We start from the raw sequence: 13,216 nt of genomic DNA on the forward strand, positions 1-13,216 counted from the left end.
AGATGGCAGATATTACTTCAGGCAATGCTGGTGGTGGATCCAAAATGTACCTGCTCGAATTTAAAATGAAATATGCTGCCAGGTTTTATCACTTGTCTGTCCTATTCATAATCATTTTATGAAGTCAATGCAGTAACCCTTGAAAACACTGTATAATGTTTTTGCCCAGTTCTGTTAATGCGGATTTATTTGATTTATGCATACAAGAACAACACTGAGAAGTAGGTTTTTTAGTACTGGTGCCAGGGGCGCCTGGAAGATATCCAATCTCATTCTGTAGCACAAACTGATGTATAATGAAAGTGATGGTGGCATTGTATCCTAAACAGGAAAATGAGTTAAAAAACCTCAACTGAACCATATGGATATAGGTGTCTATGATAATAGACATATGAGTTTTAATATTTCAGTGTTGTGTATAATATAAATGAAATGTTGAAAGAGTTGGCTTGTTACACATATGGCGGCACATTCCAATAAATTGTAATTTTCTATTGTAGTGTCTACTTTTATTGTCCAAAGACGCCTAAAGGATATTTAATACTTTCACAGCAATCAAGGTTGACTGGATACCGAAAAGTCTTTAAATAGTATTGCCCAGTCTTCTTGTGAGGCACCTCCGCCGTAGGTGCAAATAAGTAATCCACCAAAAAATAGAACACAAGAAGATAGGCGCTGAGGCAGGATTAACTGCTAAATCATCAGTGTTTATTTGCCAACACTACATGTTTCGAACCATAGAAGGCTCTTTGTCAAGTGTGGAGACAATCAGTGCATCATTACTTAAAAGGTGTTAGACAGGAAGTGACACAATATAATGGAAACGAACTTTCCAATTATTAACCCTTGCCTAAAAGATTAGTGAAAAAATTATTTAGAAAAACATACTGAAGCGTGACAATGTCCAATACAGATTTTTGTTTGGTACAAATAAAGTCTTTTGAAGCGTTTCAATGGTGTCTGTTGTGTGTCTTTACTTTTTGCGATAAGTCTTTAAGGTGGAAGTAGGAAAAACAGTGACTGTGAAGATAAAAATATCATAGGGAATAAAAAACAATTTATTATCCAGGTTTAGTACTGCCTAAAAAAGCCTACCAAGCCCTCTTTTCATCACAAATTCTTAACAACAGAGTTCCATTAGTACGAAAAATTACTAGGCCTTAAATGCCATTGGTTTATTATATATATGTTTAACAAATTTATTGAGCCCATACGTTACCATTAGAAGTTTTCAAACATATCTTGGCTATTAATACTGATCAATATCTGGAAAAGAAGAGTAATGCACATATTAGGACCGTTTATAAAGAACTTTTTATAAGAAACTTTTTACGCTCCAAGACTCATTCAAGCCTTTTGGATTCATAGTGTTTAGTTTCTTAATCCAGTACATTTTTGGGAAAACCTAAAAAGGGAACATTTGCTTGCCTTAATTGTGTGTGTTGCGCATCTATTATCAAGGGAGATAGGGTTAATCACCCCTTATATGGCACCCCCTTGTTTTTAAAAAATTATGCAACATGCGACACATGCAACGTAGTCTACCTACTTAAATGCCCGTGTGGAATGGCATACGTAGGGCAAACTGCTAGGCAAATAAAAATACGGATTAAGGAACATCGAGGGTATATCCGAAATTATAAAAAAGACACCTACACAGATACAGCAGTTGCGAGACACTTCGCAGAAATGAAACACAATGTCAATCAGTTGAAATGGCTTGTACTAGAAGTAGTGCAAAACCCTCCTAGGGGAGGGGATGTGAAAACCAAATTGTTACAACGGGAAATGTACTGGATTAAGAAACTAAACACTATGAATCCAAAAGGCTTGAATGAGTCTTGGAGCGTAAAAAGTTTCTTATAAAAAGTTCTTTATAAACGGTCCTAATATGTGCATTACTCTTCTTTTCCAGATATTGATCAGTATTAATAGCCAAGATATGTTTGAAAACTTCTAATGGTAACGTATGGGCTCAATAAATTTGTTAAACATATATATAATAAACCAATGGCATTTAAGGCCTAGTAATTTTTCGTACTAATGGAACTCTGTTGTTAAGAATTTGTGATGAAAAGAGGGCTTGGTAGGCTTTTTTAGGCAGTACTAAACCTGGATAATAAATTGTTTTTTATTCCCTATGATATTTTTATCTTCACAGTCACTGTTTTTCCTACTTCCACCTTAAAGACTTATCGCAAAAAGTAAAGACACACAACAGACACCATTGAAACGCTTCAAAAGACTTTATTTGTACCAAACAAAAATCTGTATTGGACATTGTCACGCTTCAGTATGTTTTTCTAAATAATTTTTTCACTAATCTTTTAGGCAAGGGTTAATAATTGGAAAGTTCGTTTCCATTATATTGTGTCACTTCCTGTCTAACACCTTTTAAGTAATGATGCACTGATTGTCTCCACACTTGACAAAGAGCCTTCTATGGTTCGAAACATGTAGTGTTGGCAAATAAACACTGATGATTTAGCAGTTAATCCTGCCTCAGCGCCTATCTTCTTGTGTTCTATTTTTTGGTGGATATTTAATACTTTCTAATAGTTGCAGGGAACACACTTTAAGGCCAACTTTGAATGGGAGCCATATTCTCCAGTGTATGAGTATGAAATTATCATTTAATTCAGATGGTAAGTAGCCAAATTTCTTTGTTTTGGTTGTACTTGATGCAAATGGAATTGAATGATATGAGCTGGTCGTGTTCTAATAGCTAGTATAGTTCCCAGGTGTTCTGGATAAGTGATCCCATATCTCTAGCATAACCTGAGCTCCTGATTATATTGGTGCCCATGGGAGTCTTGGTAGTGCTGCTGCCCATCTACTTTTCTCATCTGGACTTGACCTGATCCATAACCTACTCCATATTACAGGAGCCAAACTATGCAGTGACCCCCAAAAGGTACTAATCCTAGGAAATTTATGTATAAAGGATTATTTGTCATTAATTAGCATTTTTTCAAAAACTTTTGTTTAAGTTTAAACATGGTATTTAAAAATGTAGATGCACTGTATCAAAATTCTGATTTTTATATTTTTTTAATTATCTTTTGAAATGTAAAAAACAAAAAAAATGGGAGTATGTCTTATTTATGAAAATACTAAAGTAAAAAACTTGATTATTTAAAAACCCTGAGCCTCATTTATAGGCAAATCTGCACCTGGGCAGTAACCCATAGCAACCAATCAGCTATTAGATGCAGGTGCAAATTTGCCCAGTGTTTATAAATGAACCCTTCAATTATTTGCATAACCAATTTAGTAATATAGTCATTAGCTGGTATTATTTTCTTCTATAGTAAATAGTGATCCTCTTCTACTAGGAAGTGTTCCCAATATCCATGTAATTTTTATACAGGCGTGTTGAATGGATGGGAAATGATGTGGGTTAAAGTGAATATTTAAAGGGGCAATATAGTTAATGGTAGTTAAATGGCTACTTTTCTTACCCAGTATACAATGAAAAACAGGCATAACATGATGTGCTGTGCTAAAGTACTGCATGCGTCACCTAATTAAATAAATTGTGCGTGGGAAATTAATGTTTTTCTTTCTTAAACTCATTTCTGTCCTCTATTGAACCTCCTATGTGTGCTAAGGACTTATGGTCTTCACAGTCAGTAGGATTTCTTATTTGCATCTTATTATAGACAAAGTAAACTAACTTGCGATTTGTTGTTTTTTTTTTTAATCAGTACACATTTGATCATCTTGAGATTTTAGTTCAGACACTTGTAATTAAATTCATTACATTACATTGTTTTAATTCTATCGGCTGTAGATACTTTTTCCCTACCTTACATAAAGAACATCTCTGTTGGAACCTTGATGAAGAAAGAATGCTTGAATTCCAATTAGAGAACCATATTCAAACTGCCATATATGAGTGTAAAGTCTGCTCCTTCAAGAACTCTTTTACAACTCAATAAGAAGGAATTAAAGCATGTAATGGTTTGAGAAGGGCCCTCTTTTGCTTGTTTATAATACAACATTTGTATAAGATATGTATGTATGTCTGATATATACACGCATCTAGTGTACAATGCTGGGGAATATGTTGGCCCTTTATTAAAGGAAAACTATACCCCCAAAATGAATACTTAAAAGGATCCTGTCATCGGAAAACATGTTTTTTTTTAAAACGCATCAGTTAATAGTGCTACTCCAGCAGAATTCTGCACTGAAATCCATTTCTTAAAAGAGCAAACAGATTTTTTTTATATTCAATTTTGAAATCTGACATGGGGCTAGACATTTTGTCAATTTCCCAGCTGCCCCTGGTCATGTGACTTGTGCCTGCACTGTAGGAGAGAAATGCTTTCTGGCAGGCTGCTGTTTTTCCTTCTCAATGTAACTGAATGTGTCTCAGTGAGACATGGGTTTTTACTATTGAGTGCTGTTCTTAGATCTACCATGCAGCTGTTATCTTGTGTTAGGGAGCTGCTATCTGGTTACCTTCCCATTGTTCTGTTGTTTGGGTGCTGGGGGGAAAGGGGAGGGGGGTGATATCACTCCAACTTGCAGTACAGCAGTAAGAGTGATTGAAGTTTATCAGAGCACAAGTCACATGACTTGGGGCAGCTGAGAAATTGACAATATGTCTAGCCCCATGTCAGATTTCAAAATTGAATATAACAAAATCTGTTTGCTCTTTTGAGAAATGGATTTCAGTGCAGAATTCTGCTGGAGCAGCACTATTAACTGATTCATTTTGAAAAAATGTTTTTTTCCCATGACAGTATCCCTTTAAGCAACAGATACTTTATAGCCTTTATAGAACAATTTATAGAGAGCATTGTGTTTAGCGATGGGCGAATTTATTCGCCAGGCTGACGACGGCGTCCGTTTTTTTGGATGCCAGCGCATTTTCGCCAGCGACTCTGCACTGGCATAAAAAAATGGATGCTGGCATAAAAAAAAAACGGACGCCGGACGCACCGTTTCATGATTTTTTTTGCCGTTTATCGAATTTTGCATTTTTCGGCGAATCGAAACACGCCAAATTCACCCATCACTAATTGTGTTTTAATAGTTGAATAGCTTCATGCAAGCCTAACTTCACCAAAACACAATGCCAAGCATTTGCAGGAGTAAAGGTCACTATGACTGGACTCTTGGGAAACATGCCCAGTTGTATGAAAAATGGTATTTCCCTAACAATCTGATTAAAAAACCCTACTTGCCTAAAGTCAGGCTGCAAAACCAATATCAGTGCCAATTACACCAACAATATTCTAAAATCTAATGATAAGCCTTCCCAAAATAGTAGAAGTTGTCCTCCATAGCAACAAATGGAGGACCAACTTAATATTAACACCCTTGAAAATGGAATTAAATCAGACAGATATGTGTCTAGATACTTTTGGCCTTGAAGTATATCAAGTTTTAGCTCAGTGGTTACATGGAACAACACTTTGGTCATATCTGTATCCACTTCCTATTAAGTTAAGCTGCCATATTGTACTGTTTTGTTTGATTTCTGTCTGCTTTACTTTTAGCACTAACTGATGGATCCCAGATGACCATACATGTAAGAATGACAAACATTAATGGGGTTATTTATTAAAGTCCAATTTTTTCTGGTCTGAGTTTTAAAGGGGAAATCATTTTTTATAAAAAATAATTTTTTTGGTGATTTATTATACCCTGATGTTGCTAAAAGTTAAAAAAAAAAATAATCTGTCTCAAACCTGCTGAGGTCATGTAGAAGTCAATGGCAGATGTCCTATTTACAATTGGAGGATATCATGATCTTCATGGTTTTCGATAATCCGAAAAAATTGTACTATTTAGATTTTTTTTTTCACGATTTTATCAAGTCTTTTCCCACACCAGATATTTTTTAAAGGTATTGATAAATTCAGTAAAAATGTGGATGGGAGTTTGGTCAAAATGGTTTTAAGAAAATAATGAGACATTTTTGGATTTTAGTATATAACCCATTTAATATGTAAATTACTCCATGGAAACAGAAAAAACACTACAAAGCAGGCATAGGATCACACATTCACCTCCTGTTCTGGAGCCTCTGACCAGAAATTATTCTGTAATAGACAATATAATTTGAGCATTAAGCATTATTTTATTTGAGTATTAAGCATTATTTTTCCTACTTGATGTACAACAGGAAATACAACTTGAAACACAGGAAGGACAGTGGTATAATTACAAGTTACTGGGCTCCACTCCCTCAAAACTCCGCTCCCTCAAAAAAGTTTGGGAATAAGAAATTTTCAGTGATCAGCAGTAACCAGATCTGCCTCCTCTATAATTAAGCCCCTTCAAAAGGACATTGAGTCACATTCTAGGAGGAATTTCACCAGTTTCTGACCTGCATACATTCACCTGTACAGAACACAGAAGTCAACCGTTCCTCATAGCTAGGACAATATTTTAATGGCTTTTAGTAATGTGGAGAATACCACTGCATGAAACAGACAATATGATGATATTACCCATACTTAGATGCAAACATGCAAACAAAACCCCACATTTTTAATGTTTATGATAGGGGACATTATATAGTGAATAAAGTACCCCCTCTTGTAAAATATAAGGATATTATAAGTTACCGAGGAGTTTCATGACCATATAAAAACACGAGGCCGAAGGCCGAGTGTTTTTATACAGGTCATGGAACTCCGAGGTAACTTCTAATATCCTCATATTTTACAACTGGGGGTACTTTATTAATTATAATACACAAGTTTTAGTGAGTCATGTGACAGAAATTACATCACTACTCACCGTTTATAACTGATGACATCACTACTCACCGTTTATAAGGATATAATTTACAAGATATTCATGGCTTTTGTGTATTATAAGTAGATACACTCCTATCAATATAGTTTATTTTTTTTAAAGAAAACTTTAAAAATATAGGGACAATAGATATAGCCATATGTAAAATGGATTAAAATGTACAACTAGGAATGATAGACTATGTTGCAGTGACATTGAGGTCACAGGCAGCCCTAATTCAAACACTCAATTCCTCATCATAAAAGGACAGCTTTTAATATCATTTGTGTAGAAGTTGGAGTCTTTCAGGCATAATTAACTACACATGCGAACCATAATTGAGGCCTATAACTCATCCTCGCTCTATTTTAATATTACATCATGAACCACATATATAGGATGTCATGTCGACTGATATGATAAAATGTTAATATGTTCTTGTGGGAAAGACATTTTCAGTGATTGCAGTGTTTGGATTAAGAGAGCCTGACAGAAATGTACTACTTTTCTGTATTGTACAGTATGTAGTTGAAACAGTTGTGCAGTATATAACTTACATAATATCTGAACTTAAGTCTTTCATTAGACCAAGCTGCATGGATGAATGCAAATATATAAATGTATGCAACCTGTTATCCAGAATGTTCGGTACCTTGGGTTTTCCAGAAATTGAATTTTTCCATAATTTGGATCTTCAAACCTTAAGGGGCAAATTTACTTACCTTCGAAGTTGCTCCAGCGTTGGCTTCGCAGCACTTCGCCAGACGAAGTTTCGCCAGGGCGACGTTAATTCACTAAAACCGAAGTTGCGCTCAGGGAGGCGAAAGTTATTGAAGTTGCCCTACCGATGCCTAATTTGCATACGGTGCCAAGTTAAAGTACAATGGACGTATATGTAGCACCAAATACATTACACTACACAAGCCTGCGAAAGCTTCATAAAATAAAATAGAGTTTTTATTTTGCCCTATATATGTGCCCACTGTATAGTTTATGTGCCATATGTTAGGAAATGTAAAATTTACGATCTTTTTCAGCCTATCACCCTTAAGAAAGTAAGTCTGGCGCAAGAGGTAACGCTCAGTAAAATCCGCAAGTTAGTGAATAAGCGTAGTTACGTCCCTTCGCCATAGTGCAACTTCGCCTGGTGTAAGGGTGCGTAGTAGCGCTAGAGTAGGTCCACTTCGCTAGTGAATTTACGCCAGCACCCGTTAGTAAATCGGCGAAGTAACGAAATGACGCCACGCTGGCGAATTTTCGCTAGCGTTAGCCACTTCGCAATTTAGTAAATTTGCCAATAAGTCTACTAGAAAATCATGTGAAGATTAAAGAAACCCAATAGGCTAATTCTGCTTCTAATAAGGATTAATTATATCTTAGTTGGGATCAAGTACAAGTTACTGTTTTATTATTATAGAGAAAATTATTCTTAAAAATTTGGATTAGTTGATTAGAATGGAGTCTATGGGAGACGGCCTTTCCGTAATTCAGAGCTTTCTGAATAATGGATCCTACACATGTACAGGTTTATTTCTTCCTTTTCATTATTGACCCTAGATTTTTGATGTGATGAGCTAAAAAAAAAATTGCTGTAAAATTCACCAAACTGCTGAAATATTTGCACAAATCATTACCATAAGTTTATGGAAGAATTTTTTTGTTGCAGTGACTTTTTCTTGTCTTATTTTCTCTGCAAAGATAGCAAAATGTGGAATTTCACCGCAAATCACTACACTACTGATTTATTGGATGCATCATGTTCAAAGTTGCATTTGCCTTGATATTCTCAAGTCTTCTTTTGCCTTTATATGGCTCCTGACCAAAAATGTTTTCATACAGTATGTGGTTGATTTAAAAATACTTTCTTTAATGCAGTTTTGGGCACCAAGCTTTAAGAAAGATATTATGGCGCTTGGAGAAATACAGAGGTGTGCTCGCGAACTATTAAATGGAACAACTGAACAATGAATAAACAAAGGAGAGCTAAACCCTAAAAATTAATATATTTAAAAATGCCATATTTCAAATACTGAACTTATTGTACCAGCCTAAAGTGTCAGCAATGATCCAGGCCTTCAAACATGTCACAGGGGGTCACCTCTTCTTTAGACTCAAGCTACAAAAACACACAAGTAATGTTACAATTTTTGGATTCCACTATAACAGGGATCACCAACCTTTTTTTACCCATGAGGCACATTCAAAAATTTTTAAAAAGTTGGAGAATAACACAGGCATGCAAAAAGTTCCTGGGGTGCCAATTATGGGCTGTAGTGGATTATTGGTAGCCCCTATGTGCACTGGCAGCCTACAGGAGTCTCTGTTTGGCACCTGGTTTGTATGCAACCAAAACTTGCCTCCAAGCCTGGAATTCAAAAATAAGCACCTGCTTTGAGGCCACTGAGAGCAACATCCAAGGGTTGGAGAGCAACATGTTGCTCGTGAGCCACAGGTTGGGGATCACTGCCTTTCTAGTATGTGACTAGTGATGGGCAAATTTGGGGCATTTAGCTTCGCCGAAAAATTTGCGAATTTCCAAAACAGCGAAAAATCTATTTTTGACGCTGGTGTCAGTTTTTTTACGCCGGCAAAATTTGCTCTCGCCGTTTTCGAGAATTTCATGAATTCGCTGCGAATTTGCGCCTGCCGAATAAATTCGCCCGTCACTATATGTGACTCTTAGTATGTCTATGAAAAAACATTGCGGTTACAACATTTTTCTATAAAGTCAGTTTCAAAAAGTAATGTTTTTAGAATTTCAGTAGTAGGGATGACCCATGAAAAATATATAAGAGCTTGGCAAAAAGCCAAGGGTTCACAGTTTACCCACTTTCACAAATAATGTGTAATATTATGTTAACTGGAGAAGGACAACTTTGTATTGCCACTTGCTGATTCTTCAGGATATGGGATTATTAAATCTACCATATTAAAATTTAGCATTTTCAATAGCAAATGAAATTCAAATGTATTTTCATGCCACTGATACTCTTGAATGTGTATTTAGATTAATCCCTACACCCTTATGCAATCAGTTGCTTCACACAAAACACTTGATGTCAAAGATTTCTAAAAAAAAAGCACTTGTTCAGAGCTATGACTCAAGTACATTATTGCTGCAGTAACTTTAGCCCTATGTAGAAATCCGCTTTTTTTTATACTAAAAGCCTTAAGTTTTCAAAATGTAGATGAGCAAAGACTAAGGAAGCCGTAATTAATTTCCTTTGACCTCAAGCTGAATTTCCTTTCTAAAGCTGTCATAAAGAGAAAGAGGGCAGAGACAAGAAGTGAAACTTTGTAACAATGCAATTAAACCCTTATAATGAGGTCAGCCATTGGACTCGCTGCTACCGATATCATTATAGTGCCAAGAAGGCATTATACTGATGCTCTGTTTTTTTTTCTTTTTCCTTAAGCTTAATTCTTCATTTATAATATATTTTTTCTTGGGAAACAGCAAAAAGAATAACAATTAACCATAACACTTTGTAATGTTACACCTCAGCAGATTTCTTACATTTTATATAAAAACGATTGACCATTTAAAAGGAGAGAATAATTCTAGTTGAATTAGAAACTTAAGTTTATTGATTTTTTTTTATCATCGTAGCAAACCTTCTACGACTTAAAATGTAGTCTTTGGAAAATACAATAGTGTACATAAAAATTATGGATATATAATAAGTAAATATTTTCGCCTGATACAGATTCACAGTGAAATTAGTGAAAATGTTTTGCAAAGTCTGTGGTAGAACTTCAACATGTGTTTTGTTGCATCAGGAAAAAAAAAATTTATGCAGAAAACAAGAGAGATAAGTCTATTGCCTCCAATGCATTAGGCACAAGAAAAAGCATTGAAGAAAAAGCTCATTAAATCCAATGCATTTGGTGCAAGAAAAACACAAAGAAAAATGCTATTGACTTCAATACATTTGATGCAATAACAACGTCCATCGATTTCAATGCATTTGGCATGAGAAACTGATTGGCTTCAATCATTTGGTGCAATGATATCTCAATATCTAATCTTTCAATAGTTGATCAAGTTGATCCAGTTTTCCATGGAAAAAAAATGATATTTGTATACACAAATGTATAGCCCTACTATACAAAAAGTAGTCTACACATAGCCACTCCTGCCTCGATCAACATTGCTTCACTGTAATTCTTTTTTGTGGCAAATGCCTTGGAGTAAATTACTATTTTCTAATGCCAAATACATAAGAGTTGATGGGTGGATTTTCTCTTACCAATTCAATGGAGTCAATGTGTCAATGTGTTTTTGTTATGCATTTTTTTGTGCCAAATGCACCTGAGTCAATAGACTCAGGTGCATGGACCAAGCTGCATGGATAAATGCAAATATATAAATGTATGGGACCTGTTATCCAGAATGTTCGGTACCCGGGGTTTTCCAGATAATGGATTTTTCCATAATTTGGATTTTCAAACCTTAAGTCTACTAGAAAATCATGAGGCATGTTGCCTCATGTGAAAAAAAAGCAAATTTCCCCCCCCCAAAAAAAAAATACATAGCGGAATTCTTGCACAGAAATGTGAAATTTTTCATCACTCACGTAACCGTAAATTTTGTCGCAAATTTTTGTCAGCTCAAAAAAATAAAATCACTGATCTCTAGTATTCTCAGTTTATAGAACAATTGGTGGCACCTGTGAGCTTCCAGACTCACTAGAGGGAGAATTTACAGATGTACGAATGAAAATTTTGAAAAAATGGATAATATATTCTTAAACTAGAGCACTGGAAACAAAACTGGGAAAAAACAGACACCTACGCCCCCCCCCCCATATGTAATAAAAGACATATGTTTGCCCAGGAGCAGTTACCCACAGAACCAATAAGATGTTTGCTGCTCCTGGGTAAACAAGTCTCCTGCCTTATATTACATAGCGTTTTAATATATGAATCAAAATAAGATTTGTTCACTAAATGGCAAAGTGATTTTATCATCCACTGCTGAATATATTTCCAGGAGCTCAGTACAATGTACTGTCAACAGTGCCATTAAAAGTACCAAGATGTCTGTTACAGATGTTTCATTTAAACAGCACATGCAGCTTCTAGTTAATACTGTGCAGCAGGCCCGGACTGGCAATCTGTGGGTTCAGCAAATGCCAGAGGGGCTGCTATAAGGTCCCATAGAAAGTCAGTATTTAGTGAGCTGGTGGGGGCTGTTTGTGCCTCTGTATATCTGAAATGCCAGGGCCTATTTTAATTCTCAGTCCGGACATGCCGTGCAGATAGCTTTTTGTTTTTTAACATATAAAAATAAGTTATGAGCATATGTGGCCATGTATGCTAAATTAGGAGAGTTGGCAACCTGCACAACATCTAGGGGCCCATTTACTTAGCTCGAGTGAAGGAATAGAGGAAAAAAACTTTGAATTTCGAATGGGTTTTTTGGCTACTTCGACCATCGAATGGGCTACTTCGATCTTCGACTTCGACCTTCGACTTCGAAACGAAAGATTCAAACTAGAAATCGTTCGACTATTCGACCATTCGATAGTCGAAGTACTGTCTCTTGAAGAAAAAACTTCGACCCCCTAGTTCGCCACCTAAAAGCTACTGAAGTCAATGTTAGCCTATGGGGAAGGTCCCCATAGGCTTTGCTAGCTTTTTTTGGTCGAACAAAAATCGTTCGATCGATGGATTAAAATCCGATCGAACGAATAGCGCTAAATCTGATATTCGAAGTCGAAGGATATAACTTTGACAGTCAAATATCGAGGGTTAATTAACCCTCGATATTCAACCTTAATTTGCCCCCTAATCATTTGCAAGTCCGAGGGCAGATATAGGAGCAGCATGCCACCCACTTGTCGCATTGATAGGGATCCTTGCCAGCCTACTGTGGCTGTTTTCAAAGCATCTGGTATGGCAATGCATGAGTTGAGGGGAGGAGAGAGTAGGAATGGCTCCATGGCATATCCATACAAGTATACATTGGGGTGGGTGCAAGTTACACAGGCTGGCCTAGGGGCACATAGACTTGAAATCCAGCCTGACCATTTAGCATATCAGATACTGTACAAGATCAGGCTGTGCATGGTCACCTTAAAATCACTCATAGAGGATAAATAAATGCATAAATCCCTTCTCTCTCTCTCTCTCTCTCTCTCTCTCTCTCTCTCTCTATCTCTCTCTATTTATTTGAGTTGGTGCTACTCTAATCCAGAAATAATCCTATATTCCTAAAAAGATCAATAAATGTATGTGACTCTACACCACACCAGGAGATGTCCTACCACTGGCTATATAGCAGAAAGTCAATAATTCATATCACATTTGCATCAAATTCTTAACAAAATGCTATGTTGGTATTAAACTGCTGGTCAGTGGTACTGGCAGTCTCTTGGACAAGTGCCCCAATTATTGTTTTTAGGAGTACAGGCATGGAATCCGTTATCTTGGCACCCCGTTCTGAATTATGGGAATA

The 13,216-nt window shown here is 36.1% G+C and overlaps 2 long non-coding RNA genes across 2 annotated transcripts; one reads left to right on the top strand and one right to left on the bottom strand.

Annotated features, from left to right (window-relative positions):
• Nucleotides 1-686: 686 nt before the first annotated feature.
• Nucleotides 687-1,382, bottom strand: LOC121402147. The gene is made up of 2 exons (XR_005966611.1): nt 1,220-1,382; nt 687-1,020 (listed from the first exon to the last, which is right to left on the bottom strand). It is a non-coding gene; the product is annotated as an uncharacterized LOC121402147 (long non-coding RNA).
• A 15-nt stretch (nt 1,383-1,397) lies between these two features.
• On the top strand, nt 1,398-2,495 carry LOC121402146. The gene is made up of 2 exons (XR_005966610.1): nt 1,398-1,962; nt 2,162-2,495. It is a non-coding gene; the product is annotated as an uncharacterized LOC121402146 (long non-coding RNA).
• Nucleotides 2,496-13,216: the final 10,721 nt, after the last annotated feature.

This window comes from Xenopus laevis, chromosome 3S, assembly GCF_017654675.1.
Source record: "Xenopus laevis strain J_2021 chromosome 3S, Xenopus_laevis_v10.1, whole genome shotgun sequence".
NCBI lineage: Eukaryota > Metazoa > Chordata > Amphibia > Anura > Pipidae > Xenopus > Xenopus laevis.